Genomic DNA, 18,200 nt, shown 5'->3' with positions numbered 1-18,200 from the left:
TACAGCGCGGTTTAGGTGTAAGGTATCGTATCAGTAAGTTACCTATTGATTTTATGTCGGTTGACTGTAACAAATGAACTAATTCAATTTCAGTCTATAATAGAGCCGAGTAAGCAAAGATATATAACATCATTTATTAATATAAGACTACCCGTAAATTTCTTCTTTATATTTTACCTCTTCTGTGCATGTTTGATCAGTATGTCTAAATTTAGTATGAGAATTTATTTAGTTACAACATTTAAATTTTTTGATTAATTAAAAGTCTTTATAAAACAATAGTTTTGTTTATACAGAATTTACGTACATTGGAAGTAACGAAGTACAAATTAGTATCCAAGATCTACAGATTTAGTCTGTGTGAACGATGTATTTTGTCTTATTTTCTTTATTTTTTGGACAAAACTTTTTATTTTAATTTTTTTATGATTATCATGGCATTAAAAAATATATACAACCTTAAATGTTCACCCTTCTACCATCAACCCCTATTTTTTAATAGCGATATTAACAATTCAATAATTTTCAGCCCAGGTCGATAACTGATCAATTATCACTTCATCAGTTAGTTATCCCTGCCAGGCATCTACCAGTGTCACTTCTGACCCAGTCAACAGCACAGAGTAGGAATGAGAGAAAACCTAGGAATAATTTTTATGGCAAAACAACGTTTGCCGGTCAGCTAGAACATTATAAAATGACATTATAATAAATATTATGATTAAACTACTATATATTTTCATAGAACTTTACATCACGTCTACTCAGTTCACTTTTACATATTCAAATTTTATAATGCTGTTTTGAGCAAAATGCTTCAAAGGAAAAAATGAAAATTTAACGGTAATGTTTTCCTGGCGGGCCAAGTCCCTCTGTAACTGTCCAATTTCGACAAAATTAAATTAACTAAAGAGTGTAGAATATATATCATTAGAAATTAATGAGCTGGGACTTGGGTATAAAAAGGGTTTTGCGCAATTTGGGACTGAGGGCGTTCTGCCCCAAAATTAAATACGAGACCGTATAGCGTGGAAACGTTACAAAGCTAAAGAAAACATAGAAATGGGTCAGTACATTAAAATGGATTATAAATGAAGTTCTCCGGCAGTTTACTTCTTTCTTGTTTGAATACATGTAATTAAATGTTGAGTAATTAAGTAAAGTTTCGGAGAGTGTTTACTGTTAGTCACGAAAATAAACTATCCAACAGAGTAAATATATAAAAATGCTGTTTTATGGGAAACGGTTAGTGGTTGAAATTGTGCCTGCTTGTTTATTATTAGCTAAAAGGATATTGTAGCCATAATATTATATTGCTATATTTATAGAACACGAAAAGGGTATATAAATATTCTTATTTAATTAAATGATTTTATTTGACTTGCACGGCTATTTGTTGATAAGTTGCAGATTTTCCAATCACTTTTAATTAACTTATTTTCTAAATTGATTCATATGAAATGTTTCACACACACAAAAATCCCTTGACAATACCGGGTGCGTCTGAAATGTAGCTCAACCCTATAAATTTTTATTTTTTCAGATTACAGAACGAGATTTGGTATATTAGTATTTGACATAAATTAGGATTGATTGATGTTATCAATTGTTTTCGGTAACATCCTGTTTCCCGGAAATGACTACAACTTTTGATTTTTATATGACGACATCTCATATGTCAACTTTTGACATTTTCGAATATGGTTTATCGAAAATTGCAACATGCGGTTCAAAACAACAATTTGACTAGAAATACCAAGTTTGTGATATTAAATTATTCGCAAAAAATGCTTTTTCCAAATATACTAATGAACTACACTCGTTCCATATGAAAAAATTGAGATATGATTAAAAATACGATTTGGTCATCTTTTAACCGGTTAGGACAAGACACTAAAAACATTAGACCATCAAATCCATTTTTCTAAAGCTCCTTGATTAAAAGTTAGTGTTTTTAATACAGCCACGGTACTCTAGATTGGAATTTAAAATACGATTTACTGCTATTAGTCGCTGACGAGTATTTGACACGTATCAGAAGATGGTTACGCAGTTACCGTCTACAAGCTCACCGTAAAGAAGAGATTTCGGTTGGCGGTTTTCTTGCATCCTACATATACGACCAGCCCATCTTAAGCGAGATTTAGTAATCATAACTTCAGCGCTCTCGCAGCTAGCTTTTTCGAGGACCGAGGCATTTGGGTTATGGTGGTACCATTTGACTCTTAACAGTTGTCAAAGGTGTCTCTGTTGCAGTTTGTTAATTTTAGTTTTATCAATGTTTAGCTTAAGGCCCAAAGCCTCGTATGCTCAGGTATATGTGTTCAAAATGTGTTGTAACTGCTGTAACGTTTTTGCTGTAACATATTGAGATTCTGTGATGAATTTTATACGTGTTTTTGACCTGAGCCTTTTTATTTTGAACAGACCGCTGTCGTATCTGTATCTAATGACCATTCCTCTTTCATGTAGTTAGCTGTCCCAAAAAGGCAGCGTCACAACATTCAAGAACAGATTTTTTACAAAAGCAAGCAACGTGAAACTTGTAAAAATTTGGACAATGCAAAAACCCTAATACCATAACTTGTAACTAAAGAACTGTGTACTGTAATGTTCATAAGTTGAACGAAAGCTGAAAACTGACATAATATATAATTTTTCAACTCTGAGATATGTTGTTATATATTATTTAGAGTTAAACTCTATCAATCTATAATAAAATTTTGCAATATTTTTTTAGGGGTATAATTTAATAAAGTACTATAACCATTTTTGTTAATAAACTTATTTAATAAATATACAGCAAGCTAAAATGTTTCTCTTTACCCCTTGGTTTTATAGCTTGCATACCTTTTTGTGTATAGTAAAATTTATCTAAGTTATTTGTCTGAGCTTAACTGCGAAAGAAAACTACAAACATTTTGACTAGATAGCGAAAAAGTTTGTAAAAAATTGTGGAATTTTTCTAATATTGAATTGAAGTTTTGCGGCTAGAGCGGTCAGTTTAAACAACACTCGAAACTTCGCACTTCGCCACAGGTAGCTGGGAAAAAGACGAGTAAAACAAACTTTATCTGCAGTACGAATTTGGCCGATGGGAAACTTTTACTATGTCTATAGGGTGGTTCGATGCTAACATGACGAACTTTGTCAAGTGCAAAAATAACAAAAATCTTAACTTTTCGCTAAATAAACTTTTTAGGCTTTATGGCGTTATAATTGTGATTTTTTTGTGCCTTCCTCCAGACGAACCAACCAATATATTTCATTAAATATACTGGTCGCTGGCGCAGTCTGTTTTAAAACTTTTAACTCAGACAGTTGAACATTTCTATAAAAATTATAGTTTCTTCTTCCAAAATATTTAACTTGGATAAACTTACTTTTTCTTGTTATAGTGCCATGCTATGCCATAGGCGTCCTATTGCATGTAATTATGACCGTGACTCATCAGCTTTTCACAAAGTCCCGTGAAGGAACCTACATTTTATCGCTGAATGCGAACGGCAGAAATTATTTCTTATTCTGTGATATCGGAGAGTATGCTCAAAGTGGTACGGCTATTGGCTTTCTTAAGATATTGGATCGATACTGGCTCTATACAAAAATAATTGTATTTAAACAAATAAACCGACAGTATTGGATGGGAACTAGAGGTGGGAATTCTAGTTCCTTGGGAGGAACTAGTTTCTTAGTTCGAGTTCCTTCAACTAGGTCTTTAGTTTGCATTAGTTCCCAATTAAAATTGACATCCCCGTTGCTTGCTCATGGGTTTCGTTATAAGTCAGAACTGTTCATAGACTGATCTGTATAATTTTTATAATGTCCCAAATATTGTATATTTACAATTTTTATATGTAATTACATACCGGGTGTTTCTCTTAAGTGGCTCACCTTTTTTAACTTTTTTTACTTTATTAGATAGAATAAAGAAATTTGGTATGTTAGTATATGATATAAATCGGGTTTGATTGACGCATTTAATTAGTTTTGTTCACTTCCTGTTTCATCGAAAATGACTACAAATTGCTGGAATTATGTTATGAATTATTCGCCTAATTTTTTCTTTCAATTGTCGAATGGAAGATTATTTTTGGGGTTATCTGAAAAGCAAAGCTTACGAAAACAATCCGCAAACAATCCAACAATTGAAAGAAGAAATTAAGCGAATAATTCCGTGACATAACTCCAGAAATATGTTCATCAATAATGGAAAATTTCAACAAAAGAAATGTTTGCTGGCATGCAGTCGTGGTGGCCATTTGGCAGATATTGTGTTCCACGTTTAATAATTATTGTACATACACTGTCCAGCTACGCACTACCATAAATATCTTTTAGGTATGTTATGAAACTTTTATTTTATTTGTTATCAACAGCAGAAACCTCTTATTGTAATACCCTTTAATTTGTATGCAAAACCATTAAAAATGCTGAACCTTTTAATGGGTAAGTATACGACTTTTGTTGTTAGAAGCAAATAACAAAAAAAAACAGAAATAACGAAAAGACAATTTAGAATTTCTAAATATAATTATGCAAAGCGCATTTTATGTTTTCAGTTGGCACCTTAGTAGCAAGCACGTCTATTAAAAACCGTTGAAAATCTTACATTATATAAAATTAGAGTTCATTCTAATTTCATCATACATTATATCCTTTACTTGAAGCAGATTACTATGTACTAGATAAACATTTATGGGGCTGGCATTAGTCGGTATATACAGTTAAAATTCTTTTCAAATTTATAATTGGACCACCCTGCATATGCTGTTTCGTCGCAATTGCGGTTGGCCATTGATCCAATGGAAAGTGGAAAACAATTTGGAAAACGGAAATGAGGCCAAAGGGCAAGTCGGGCAATTGTCTATTCATTTTCCTGTTCGTGACTGGATCAAGTAGTAGCGTGTTAAATCTGAGATATAACGTACAAGAATGTGATTAGTGTTGTTAGCGTTAACCTTTTTAGTAGTCTAGAGTTTCTCTAATGCCTAATTGAATTTTAGTGATATTTTTCAGATGATTAAAGAAGTTATACAGCGTCGCTAATATGTATGGAAACGGTCGATTACTGGGCAAAGTATACAAGAGTTCCCGCAAAAGGTTAAATGCTAAAGTTATAGAGTTTTTAAATGCCTAACATCTTGTAATAAATTCAAGTATACAGGGTCGGTCATAAAGACGTGGCACGTCAAAGACTAATTTTTTTTGGGTATGTAATATTTGGGTATATATTATTGGGTATTTCAATTCTTCCTTCAGTTTTAAGCAAAAATTGTAATACACATAATGTACCTAAACCCAATTGTTTCCGAGATATCAAGTATTGATTTTGAAATATTGAACGAAAAATGTTGTAATTTCCAGACTTGATTATAATCTCATTTTATACATCTGTAAATGCTAACTTAAAAACTAACATCAAATGTTATTAAGTATCACAGTTTCCGCAGAAAGTCATCGTTAAATGAAACCAAAGATATCGAAATTAATTTAATCGAATTGTTTAAGTGATATTTTCAAGCCAATTACTCGAAAACGGTTGGTTTGAGGTACATTGTGTGTATTTCTATTTTTGCTTAGAACTGAAAGAAGAATTGAAATATACAATAATATACAGGGGGTTCCATTTAAAAAAATTAAACTTTGATGTGCCACGACTTATATACTTGGACCTTGTATACTTAAATTTATTACCCCGCCAATAGACATTTAAGAACCCTCAAACTTTTATATTTAACTTTTTGCGGTACCTTATGTATTTTACCCAAAAACACAACCACACAAAAAAAAGTGGGGTATGCTTTTTATCAGACCATCATATTATTATCCTATAGTATTTTTCGACATTGAGCACATCTCAGTTTTTTTCTAACCTCAAAAACTTGGTAAAAATCCGTAAAAATTCATGAAAATGTAGTAGGAAAAAATCAAAAACATTTTTTTCTAATTATAACACTATAACCTAATGTAACCTTAAGAACGGTGTGAGTCCGATTCGAATCGGTCCCGTGCCCACAGGGTAAGCTATTCTTGAACTCGGCCATCTTGGGATCCGCCATCTTGAATTTTGCCAATTCGACGTCAGATTCGAGATAAATGACTTATTTGACTTCAGATTCGCGATCAGCGACCTAAAAAATTCCCATATAATGATTTTGTTCGGATCCGTGTTTTTTTTTAAATTCGCGTCGGCCATAATTAATCCGCTATTTTGAATTTTGCGAATCCGACGTCAGATTCATAATCAGCGACCCAAAAAATTTCACTATGCCGGTTTTGGTTAAAATCCGTGCGATTTTGGAAATTCGCATCCGCCATATTGATTCTCCATTTTGAATTCTGCAAATCCGACGTCAGGTTCATGGTTTTGGTTAAGATCCGTGCGATTTTCGAAAATCATGACTTATGGTAGGTTTTTTGAGGTTAGAAAAGATATGAGACATGCTAGCTCAATTCTGATGGGTGCTTTGAGTTTATCAGGCCCATTTACATTAGGTTGTAGTGTTATACATAAGAAAAAAAATATTTTTGATTTCTTCCTACTACATTTTCCTGAATTTTTTACGGATTTTTAAGTTTTTGAGGTTAGAAAAAAACTGAGATGTGATAGCGTAATTCTGATAGCAGATTCGTGCTCAGCGTCAAAAAATACTATAGGAAATGATGGTCTGGTAAAAAGCATACCCCACTTTTCTTTTTTTGTGTGGCTGTGATAATCAACCGTTTCCATATATATCAGCGACCCTGTATTATTTGAGCTCCCCCCCTATGTTTTATTCTAAGTTAAAATGTAATTCAAGAATTTATGATAATCAATAATGATTATATTTAGACTCTCCAAAAAATCCGTTATGGGTATTTCGCCACTGCACTGCAAGAAAATCTACAAAATAAAATAGTCATTTTTTCTAAACACTTCTGCGTTAAACCTAAAGGGACGCTGCTTGTCAGAAGTTATGTTTACAAATTTGCCAATTATGTAATACAAATTCGCCTATTATGTAATACAAATTTGCCTAACAAAGAAAAAAATGATTAACGTTTCGGAAAGTTATCTCTTTCCGTCGTCGGAAGCAAAAAATACAAAGAATAAAGAAAAAAAACTATTTCAAATATTTGAATTCAACTATTCCAGAACACTTTACTTTTTTAAAACAGATACGTCTACAAGAAACCGTTGACGTTCTGTTAAAATGACATTATATCAAGTTAAACTTAACAAAATTAACAATTACTACCTGATAACAATTACTTAATAAGGTAAAACCAAAAAGCCCCAAACTTTCTGTATGATTATTTTTAAATTTAACGTATGTTATGTTTATTTATGTTATGTTAGGCCGTACTATTGGAAAATATTTTAGATATATAATCGAGGGTACAATATTAAATTAAAAGAGTATCTAACCTGTAGATATTTGATATTGGGAAATTTTGGAAGCGAAAACGAAATATGGATAGTAAAAAATCGCCTGCATAACGTTTTTTCTTTAAATTTAGTACTACCTATTATAGTATTCATGGTTTACTAATGTTCGTTAATTTTTTATAAAGTTGCTTGTAATTCCTCTTAATTCCTGTGGAATTCCTCTAAATTTCTAAGGAATTCCTTGGAATTCATTGGAATTCTTACGGGAATAATTGGAATTCCTAGTAATTCCTATGGAATTCCTTGGAATTCCTCGTAATTCTTTGGAATTCCTGTAGAATTCCTTCATAGTGTACACCATAATTCCTCTGCGGTTTACCCCTCGGATAAAATGGATCTAAGTGTATTTTGTGTTTTGAAAGATGTTCGTATGTCATATTGTTTTCTTATCCTTATTTTTTCCGAAATGCCTCGTATGTATGGAATTGTAAGTTGTATATATTGTGTATTGTTATCATTGTGTCTATGATTTGTGGTTTGTATTTCGTTTAATGTTTTGTCAATAAAATAGGTCAAATTTATTTTTATAATTATAATAATGTCTATATTTCTAACCAACAGATTATGCCATATGATCAGAAAAAACTGCGCTCGATATTGCTTCAAAGTTAACATTTTTATTGAAAAAACATTAAACGAAATACAAACCCCAAAATAATATAGAAATATACTTAGATTCATTTTATCACATACTAAACCAACGAATACAGAACAACAAACAAAAAATGTAATATATCAAATACCCTGTGAATGCGATACATTTTACTTTGGTGAAACATCTAGACCCTTAAATGTTAGAATTAAAGGACATAAAGATTATTTAAGAAAGGGAGATTTTCACAAATCTAAGATTTGTCAGCATTCATGGAACACAGGGCACACAATAAATTTTAATAACGCCAAAATTATAATGAAAGAAGCGATAGCCTCTAAAAGAAAAATAAAAGAGGCTTTTTTAATTCAATCTAATAAAAATAAATGTATTGCTCATGCATCTGTAGATGTTAGTAATGTAGGGCAATCGCTTCTTTGATTTTAAAGAACATAACATAAATAAACATAACATACGTAAAATTCAAAAATAATCATACAGAAAGTTTGGGGTTTTTTGGTTTTACCTTATTAAGTACTTGTTATCAGGTAGTAATTGTTAATTTTGAAGTTTAACTTGATATAATGTCATTTTAACAGAACGTCAACGGTTTCTTGTAGACGCATCTGTTTTAAAAAAGTAAAGTGTTCTCGAATAGTTAAATTTAAATATTTTAAATAGTATTTTTCTTTATCCTTTGTGTTTTTTTGCTTCCGACAAAGGAAGGAGATAAATTTCCGAAACGTTAAGCATTTTTTTTCTTTGTTAGGCAAATTTATATTACTGTAAACATAACTTCTGACAAGCAGCGTCCGTTTAGGTTTAACGCAGAAGTGTTTACAAAAAATAACTATTTTATTTTGTAGATTTTCTTGCAGTGCAGTGGCGAAATACCCATAAAGGATTTTTTTGAGAGATGAATCCGCCACATAGGTATAGACATTTTGCACTGAAATAAACTTCTACATAATATTATATTATTTGTTGTTTGAAAACAACCTTATTTTATCTATAACAGCAGCTCACTATGACTACTGAAACTACATGATTATTAATATCTATGTTTGGTTGGTTGACACGCGCTCTGATATCCTATCCCTAGGAATGTGGATGCGGATGGTACAATTGGTTTATTTATATCCATTCGCTGGCATTGAGGAAATGTATGACTTCCGTTATACTTTTCCTGATACCTTTAGTAATAAACATAAATTTAGACCAATAAAAATTAAATAACTGTATATATATATTACTATAAAAAATATACTAGTATTTTAGTGTATTATGCTACTATTTATTTTTGAAATTTTTAAAAATAGAATATTTTACTGCATCAATTTTATCAACGATAATTAGTTGCAAATTTTCGCAAAACATCCTGTTAGTTGGTTTTCATCGGTTAACTAATCTTAATGAGAATCTGAAACGAATAACGACAAACTCATTAAAAGTTTGTCGTTTCTTGTTAGTATTTTACAAGGCACATCGGCATTTAGTGAAATAAATTATCTTTGCCACGCAAACATAAAATAAATTCCCGCTTCCTAGCTAAATATTTCTTAAAGTTAAGTACAAGTGAATTATAGCACTGTTTTCACTATGTTATTTACCAATTCTTGTAATTGCGCCAATTTACAGTAAATAATATTGGAAGCAGTAGTAAACCACTTTTATTATTATATATCTAGTGCCTACCTCGTACAGAGTCCTAGGTACTAGACAAATATAATCAATACCTGTTGTAATAATATGTTTAATATAGTGTCCAGCACCTCCTGTGATGTTTGGATTTGTAAATAAACTTTATAATTATAATGTCTATATTTCTAACCAACAGATTATACCATATGATCGAAAAAAAAACGGCGTTAGATATTGCTCCAAAATTAAGATTACCGTTTCATATGTAAAGTTATATATGTTATATAAGCTATAATATGGAAAAAAATGTCATCTCGTCATCTCCAAGCCAACTAGACCCCGTTAACTATGCAGAAAATGACGTCAAGTTGAGGAAGTCCAAGAGTTCTCTGATCTCTTTCTGATCAACTAAACCGTTCTATAAAAAATATATATAATTCAAATGGACTCAGCTGTACTGGTTTACTGATCATATATATTTCCTGTAATTTTGTTTGAATGTGAGTTGTGACAATACAAAGGAAGTCTCGAACATCTTAAAACTTAAGATTATATTATTTCCGTCCAGTGCCGGACTACTTTATTTGCGTTTTCATTTGCCAGCCATAAATCTTGAGAACTACAAGTATAAGAATAGTTTATACATCTGGTAATATGCTCCATGGTCTGTTCTTCGCACGGGAGGTCCTTACACCATTAATTTATACCCCATTTCACTAGGTTAGCTTTTACTGGAGCGACACCGGTCCTAATCTTATTAAATGTTCTCCAGGTTTTCCAATCCAAATAAATTCCCGTGGTGAATCTACATTTAGAGTGTTTAAGAAAACTCGACGGAATTTGCATAGCAGGAGTTGCATAAAGCAGATGCGTGTTATAGAACGATTGCCGGAACCTTTCTATATACTCAAGTTCACAACGACGACGCGACGTTTTGCGGGGAAGTCGAAGTCTGCTGCCTTATATAATCTTTATAGCTGTGTTGCCTTCATGCAGCCATTAGTTATTCTGCACATCTCATTCAGAGCCACATCGATATCCTAGCTGGTATTTACAAGCTGAGAAATATAAAGCTTGTGCTGTTGTCCTTAGAATTATTGGATTAGCTCTCCACCTACTTCCACAGAGCTTTTTTAGTAGGTGATTTCTTGTGGTGACTTTGTGTTTGGTTTTCTGGCAGTGGTGTTTTTAAGTGAGAGATTTATCAAAAAATCTTGTAAAATGTTATTTTTTTCACATAATTTTTAGCTTGCGTCTAGCTTTTCTAGTGCATAGGAGGAAAACGCAAACTTTGGTTTTAGAAGGACTGGGTCTCAGAAAGCTGATTTTGTAGTACTCAGACATACCTTCAGGGGTTTATTACAGACTCTGCTCGATATTCTCGAAGTTGCTGGCTTGAATAACTATTATGAATCGTCGGCGTAAAGAAAATCTCTGGAGTGGCTAGAAGTTGGTTGGGGTTGTTGGTATATATATTAAACATTATTGGAGCCAGCACAGGCTAGCGATTCTGTAAACATATTTTCTGTCTAGTGACTCATCAATCGTATACAAATAGCATAGGCTAGACAGGAAATTTCTTGCTACGGAGCTTACAGAATCCCACCGCAGTTCTCTAAGGAATACCGTTCTTTTGACTTCTCCATCATCATATAGGGATTTTCTATGGAAATCTGTAGTGCTAGCAAAAAAAATCTATAATACAATTCGATTGACAATTAAATTCTGCACATATGAACACCCTATATATCTGAACACCGTCTATATCACTGCAAAATATAGAGGGTTTTCCATTTAAGTTAAATAAGTTATTAGCATGTTAAATGTAATATTACTATGTAATAATTTAGAATTAATTTTTAGACATCCTGTATAAGATAATAATATTTTTATTATTGCAACACAATATCTGATCAATGAATAAACTTCAGTAAATATTTAGTATTAAAAACTTTGATACTCTTGGAGAAATGAGGCTTTAAATTTTTTCCTGTAATTTTACAAAATTGAAAATATTTCAAAAGCAGTAAGGTTTAAGTGTGGTAAATCTTAATCAAATTTTTACTATTTTAATTTTAAGGTCTTCTATTTAAAAAATACAACTATGATATTTTTTACTTATTTGGGATACTCTCATGTATCTTGTAAAAATATTTTTAAATTGTAGCTCTTATAGTCCTTCAATGAACCCAAAACTGACAATTTGTAAAATTCTAATCGTTTAGCTACAAAACTCCGTGTCGTATGTGGTAAACAACCCCATATTTGTGAAAAACTACTGACAAATTTCACACGTACCTACGAAAGGTTGCCTACGCTCAATACAGAGCATGGCACTACAAGAACATACACTGTTAAAAGATTAAAATACACACAACCAAACTTATATGGAATCACTCTATATTTCTGACTAAATTTCTTGCAAGCCTTCTTGGCTTTTTGTTATAAATAAACATGATAATAAAGAATAAACGACTGCTGCGATTTATTTTCTTTTGAATTTTGTGTTCAGTAGTAAAATCACGATTGTCCGGTAATTTTCATTCAACCCCAAAAAAAAATAAAAAAGTGCCTTTTGTTGTATTAACAGATGTACAGATGGAAAGAATTATCACTTTCGTTGAAGAAGGAATGCCCCAAAGAGATTTAGCAGAGATAGCCGACTTTACCCAGTGTGTTGTATCAAAAACATATGCAATTTACTTGGAGTTAGGAACACACAAGAACAGGCCCAGACAAAGTCGTCAAAGAGTCACAACTGAACAACAAGACCGCCTTGCGTGCCAAATTGCTAAAAAAATTCCAATGTTTCTCATCCAGAGCTACAAAGAGAACTTCTGGCAGCTACAGGTGTGAACGTTTCAGTTGAAACCATAAGAAAAAGGCTTTGTGCTCTAGGGTTTTACAGCAGGTGAGAGTTACGGATCCCACAGTTATCTCGGCAAAATAAAATTGACCGGCTAAATTTATGCCTTCAACATTAAAACTGGACAACTGAGAATTGGCAAAATGTTCTTTTTTCGGATGAGGCCAGAATTGGCCTAAGATCAGATGACCATCCAATTCGGGATCTCAGAGCTCTAGAAAGACGAGCGAGACCCCAGGCTGCCAAATCTGTACCAAGATATAAAGGTGGAACTGTAATGTTCTAGGGAGGTATTATGCTGGGAGCAAAAACTCCATTGTTACCACTGCAACAAACTTTAACGGGTCGGAAGTATGTTGATTTAGTGCTAGAACCAATTCTTAAGCCCTTGGAGAGCTGCAATTGGAAATAATTTCAACTTCATGCACGATAGTGCACCTCCACATATCAGCAGAGTGACTAGAGACTGTCTTGAAAAGGAAGGTGTCATAGTTTTGGACTAGCCTGTATGTTCACCAGATCGAAACCCTATTGAACACTTGTGGGACCAGCCCAAAAGAAGGGTTAGAGCTCGTCGAAACAATCCAGAAAATATGACATAACTTCTTTAAACAGCATTAGCAGAATAGGTAAACATACCCCAAGATAACGTTGAGAATTTAATAAAAACATGCCAGCGCGGCTAGAAGCTTGAATAAGAGCTAAATGTAACAATTATTAAAATTATCAATTTTCTTTTTGTTTTTGCTTTTTGGTCATTAAAAATTTAAAACTTAATTTTGCTTCAGAAACCAAAAAAAATACCATTGTGTTTATTTTCGGAACTGATTATTTTCTTTTATTGCTACATGGATTATTTTGCATTAAAAGTCATTGGTAAGGACTCAGTTTTATTCAAAAACACAAAATTTTCATATGTCTCAAAAATTATGAAAAATAATAGATGATTCCATATAAGTTTGGATGTGTGTACATGTAAATATGTAAAAAATAGAAGCATTCAAAATGTTTCTACAAGTAATTTTTTTAGCAAGATCACACCACAGAAATTATATTAAATTGTTTTTAATCATGGAAACTGGATACTATATTTAAATTCAAGATATTATGTCTTAGAACTTGTTCAATAATATTATCTCAAAAGGCAATTTGACTTTAATAATAACTTGACTTTATATTTACTATAGACTATACTATAAAGGCCTTAGAGAATGCGAGTTTGAATAGAAGTAGACAACTCAAACGTCCAAAGAAGCTTTGTAAAACGTCCGTAAAAGAGTCACAATATTTAGCTGACCTAATTCAAGTTCTAGCCCTAGAAAATACTTTTTCACCGGCAGAAAACTACGCTTAAGGGCTTTCCAAATAGCCCCACTAGTTTGCCGGCGTTTGTCAGGCGTGCATTCATTTTACAGGATTATATAGATGGAAAATGATTTCGTATTTTGCCCGTAAGGCCAGCATGACGTGAATAAATTTGCCGTTGTCATTTGACGCTTTGTTAGGCAGATGTATTTTTATCTACCAGGTTATTTTTACCTTCGTAATATTATTTTTAATATAGAAAGGTCATATTTTTATATATTTTTTTATAATAAAAAACTCAAAATTTAAGTGAGGATGCAGTCAATAATCACCACATAGGCTAATAAAACTACTTTTTCAAATTTGTCAAGCTTTCGAGATTTTTATTCCCATCATCAGGACAGTTTCTAAAATGTATAAATAAAAAGGGCATTAACATTTTAAAATTGTATAACAGAAAAAAAAAACAACTTACGACTGAGTCAATTAGCAAAAAAACATCCTTTGCACAAAAAGGCCTTAAAAACTAGCATCGTATGACATTGGACTACAAGGACATTTCCTTCATAAATTATTAAAATACATATCCAACGATATTACTTTTCTTTTAAACACAACCAAAAAGATTTTTATAAATTTAATTTCTACATTGTTATTTCGAGCTCGATCAAACAGTGACTGTTCAATAAAATACCAGTGAACTAAAAATTCCAGAACTCTCCTTATCAACAGATTTTTTCTCCCATAATGACATTTAGTTCTTGTACTGTTCTTTTTTTATACAAACCAACAACCATTCACGGTTAAAAACTTTAAAAATATATTCATTGAATTTATTTTACACTATTAAGGCTAAAAATGAAGGCTAAGGAATGACGCATATTTTTTATGATAAGAATTGTTTAAATAAAAAAACTGATTTACAGAACCTTAGGGCACAAACATAGTGAGGCATCTCGATGCGATGCTCGCCAAGATGCTGACCGCGCTGCTCGCCAGGATGGTAGCCGCGATGCATCCTACGCGCACTGTTTTAAAACGGCGAATAGGTGCGCGTAGGCATACTGAAACATTTACCATCGCCGTTTTATTAAGCACCAGTTTATGTAATAATAGTTAATAATTAGTATAGGCATTTCAGTTGATTTCATCAAATTCCTACCGCAGCGAGTCAATGGCAAAAATCAGAAATTATCCCTATCTATTTCACGTCGCCGTCATGTTGATCACATAGAATAATATTGAAATCGTGTTTTTTTATAATATATAAGTATTTTAGTTTTTTTTCTAGTGAAGTTATGGAGACAAAAAGAGATAAAACACTCAGGTACCAGGTTTGTGTGATGTAACGCTGTTTCGGGTAGTAAAAAATAAATGAAAAAGAATTCGAACTAGGCGTCGGCGTCGTGCTGTGTTGTGACAATGTCAAATGTTAATAAAATTGCCGAAAAAATGTTAACGCATAAAGTAGAGCGCAATTAGGGCGTTGTTGGGTGCAATTACATTCAATAACTCAACTTTCCCGGATATTCAACTCTCCTGAAACAAAATTTTATAGCATCATAGTTTCTCACACCGATTTGATCAAAAGCAAAAATGGTTTCAAGCAGTTCGACGAAACAAATGAGTAAACAAAGTGCTCCTTACATAATCAAGAAATTAAAAAGACATATACTATGAGAGGATAAAATATAATTTGCAATATTAACGGTATACTTTTTTTAATCAACTAGTGATTAAAGTACTTGCTATAAATAAATAAAGTCTATAAACTAATTTTGATTTTGAAAATAGCTACTGTTACTAGAAACTTGCCATGACGACATCAGCCCTCTTTGTTGCCATTTTATTGAAAAATTGCTCTTTATTCAAAATCTGAGCTAGATAGGTATATGATACCCTAATATAGTTTGAAAGAGCATTTGAATCTGTTTCGATTTATTTTAAAAAATACAGGTTGTCCTATTTGAAATAACAAGATTTTTATGTAAAATAAATATTTAAAATAAATCATCAATTTTTGGTACCCCTGTATAAATTTAAGGGAGCAATACAATTTTTCAGTAAAGTTTATTTCTCTATCTTTAAACTCAGCACAAGAATTAATTCTAAAAAGTAATGTACAGGGTGTTGATAATCTATTCCATTGTAGCATGCATATTTAAATATCTTCAAATATCTCAAAAACCAAAGCTTGTATAAACATATTAATATATAATAACCCTTAGAATACATGCAATAAGAAATAAAATATCGGGTGTTCCATAAGAAAAAATATAATTTTGGTGTAAATCATAGTTCTGACATACCCTGTACATTTAAAAATAATTTTAAATTATACACATGGTCTTCCGACATATGCCCATAAAATATTTTGTTTCTACATATTTCCGTTTTCGTATAATCAACCGACGCGCATGAGTTGCGCCACCCCGTATATAGGTGTTCCATTTAAAAAAAATATTCGCGATCCACTCACATTTTTTGAGCCACCCTTTAGAAGTTCAAATATTTTCCTCAAATACATCCTAATACTTACTTTATGTCTGGACTACAAAATTCATAAGTTTTTTATTATTAGAACTACAGATGCCCGACGCACTATTGCCGGACCCTGTAGAATCAAGGTTATTACATTGTTGGTGATAAATTAAATATTAGTATTGTGAACATTTTATTCCGCCCAATTCTAGTTCGACATATGCTCAACGAATTGTGATCCTAAACCGACCAATCAAATGTAAAGTTTCAGGCATCCGCATCTCCGCTTCTCGCAAAAAACAAAAATTTTGTTTTTTAGGAAGCATCGCGCTGAACATCTAGGTGCGTGGCGAGGTGCGAGGCTCCAGTATGTTTTGACGCATAAATTTGTACATGTTTGATTCAGCATCGCCGGATGGCGAGGTGAATGGCGAGCATCGCGTCGAGATGAAATGCCTTCACTATGTTTGTACTATAGTCGCGATGCATCCTACGCGCACCATTTCGCCGTTTTAAAACAGTGCGCGTAGGATGCATCGCGACTACCATCCTGGCGAGCAGCGCGGCCAGCATCTTGGCGAGCATCGCATCGAGATGCCTCACTATGTTTGCGTCCTTAGTAATATATATAATTACATTTTGGAGTTACAAAAATCTACCAAAGTTAATCAGTGTACACATAATCGTTCCTAACACCGTGGGTGTTCGATTCTCTCTTTTTCTTTTCAGTTTTTCTTTCTTTTTTTTAGTTAATTCATTATTTAATGATGTTGTGGGTTGTAAATTTAACTGATTGAGTACTTGACATGTCTTGCTCTTTGGTACACGTTATTTCCTTTCACTCAAGGGTAAGAGGGAAGAAGATCTTATATAATTGTCATTATTTATAGTATTAAAATGTATTTTTTCCTTTTTTTTTCTTCCATAATGTTACAAGGTAAAATAAGGAGAGGGTTTTTTAAAGGGAAAGCCTTTTTGTAAAGACTAAAAATTTTTTTTTTGCTCTCTGTATAGAATAGCCTTGTGGTGTTGGTTGCATACCAGCATGCCTTTCCGTGGTTATAAAAGATGTGTTAAGTAATTCTACAAGTTTCAAAAGTTGTTTTTTAGCCTTAATAGTGTAAAATAAATTCAATGAATATATTTATTTATAAGTTTTTAACCCTTGATGGTTGTTGGTTTGTATAAAAAAAAGAGCAGTACAAGAACTAAATGTCATTATGGGAGAAAAAATCTGTTGATAAGGAGAGTTCTGGAATTTTCAGTTCATTGGTATTTTATTGAACAGTCACTGTTTGATCGAGCTCGAAATAACAATGTAGAAATTAAATTTAAAAAAATCTTTTTGGTTGTGTTTAAAAGAAAAGTAATATCGTTTGATATGTATCTTAATATTTTATAAAGGAAATGTCCTTGTAGTCCAATGTCATACGATGCTAGTTTTCAAGACCTTTTTGTGCAAAGGATGTTTTTTTTGCTAATTGACTCAGTCGTAAGTAGTTTTTTTTCTGTTATACAATTTTAAAATGTTAATGCCTTTTTTATTTATACATTTTAGAAACTGTCCTGATGATGGGAATAAAATTCTCGAAAGCTTGACAAATTTGAAAAAGTAGTTTTATTAGCCTATGTGGTGATTATTGACTGCATCCTCACTTAGATTTTGAGTTTTTTCTTAACTTAGCCAGTCACGACTAACCTGCTATTTTTTTATAATACGTATGTAGTATGTGTAGAATCATAACAACTTGTATTTGTATTGTATGTAAATATGAAACTACAAGAGATACGTCGGTACAAGAGCTGGTCTATTAAATTGACGCAAAGTGGCGCAATTTCATGTTGATCAAAATGCCAACTTAAAAGTTTAAAAGCTTACTTTC

This window comes from Sitophilus oryzae, unplaced genomic scaffold, assembly GCF_002938485.1.
Source record: "Sitophilus oryzae breed Bouriz unplaced genomic scaffold, Soryzae_2.0 scaffold_810_pilon_pilon, whole genome shotgun sequence".
NCBI lineage: Eukaryota > Metazoa > Arthropoda > Insecta > Coleoptera > Curculionidae > Sitophilus > Sitophilus oryzae.
Note: the sequence above shows the minus strand (reverse complement) of the source record.